We start from the raw sequence: 1,296 nt of genomic DNA, 5'->3' as shown, positions 1-1,296 counted from the left end.
TAGGTTTTATATTCTATACCTCTGCCAATGAAGGAAAGCATTCCATGTGCCTTCTTTACAACCTTGTCTACTTGAAATGCTGCTGTCAGGTGCATGTGTACTTGTAAGCAAGATCTCTCACTTCACCCTATTAGTATATTCCATTTAATGTGTTATCCCTGTAAATGTTTGACTTCCATAAATGTATGACCTCACATGTCTGCCACTTTACCGCCCGCTTCATCAACTCATTTATATCATTTTGGATATTATGGCTATCCTCTACAATATCCACTGCTTGGACAAAGTTTGTGTCATCTGCAAATTTCCCAAGCATGCTCCCCAACGTTCACATCTAGATAGTGGATATTAAACATAAATATGAAGGGTCCGAACAGCGCACCCTATGGAACACCACTTGAGAAATCTTTCCCTTCGCAAGGGCATCCATCGACCATTACCCTTTGTTCCCTGCTGCACAGCCAAACATTTATCCAGTTTTCCACATTAGCCGGAATCCCATGGGCCTTTACTTTCCTGACCAATCTGCCATGTGAGACCTTGTCAAATGTCTTGCTAAAATCCATGCACACAACACCTAATGCACTACCTTCATAAACCATTCTTGTCCCTTCCTCCATGAATTCAATCAAATTTGTGGTGTAAGACATTCCTTCAAAAAATCCATGCTGACCATCCCTGGCTATTCTATGCCTTTCCACATGACATTTTATCCGCTCTCTCAGGATTGATTCGACTAATTTGCTCACTACTGATATAAGACTAAATGGACTGTATTTTTTTTTTCATTTTCTTTGATCCCTTTTTAAACGATGGAACTGTGTTTGCATTTCTCCATTCCTCCGGTACCTCCCCTCTATCTAGTGAAGTTTAGAATATCATCCTCAGAGCACCTGCTATCGCCTTTCTGACTTCATTCAGTGTCTCTGAAGGAATCCATCTGGCCCTGGTGACTTATCAACTTTCAAGAATTTCAACCCTTCCAGTATGTCCTCTCTTTTTACGACTATCCCATCCAGTGCCTTGCAGTGTTCGTCCTGGACTATTATATCTACATGCTCCATTTCCTTTGAAAACACGGAGACAAGATGTTCATTCAAAACCCTTCCCACAGCTTCTGCATCTACACACAAGTTTCCATTTTCATCTCTGATAGGTCCCACTTTTTCCTTAATGAACCTTTTAGCATTACTGTAGTGGTAACACATTTTTCTGTTAACTTTAACTTTACTTGAAAATGTTTTTTCATGCCCTCCTTTTGAGCTCCTTATTTCCTTTTTTACTTCTACCCTTCAT

The sequence above is a fragment of the Carcharodon carcharias genome (assembly GCF_017639515.1).
Source record: "Carcharodon carcharias isolate sCarCar2 chromosome 24 unlocalized genomic scaffold, sCarCar2.pri SUPER_24_unloc_19, whole genome shotgun sequence".
NCBI classification, from domain to species: Eukaryota; Metazoa; Chordata; class Chondrichthyes; order Lamniformes; family Lamnidae; genus Carcharodon; species Carcharodon carcharias.
The sequence above is the reverse complement of the archived record's forward strand: the minus strand, read 5'-3'. Positions refer to the sequence as shown.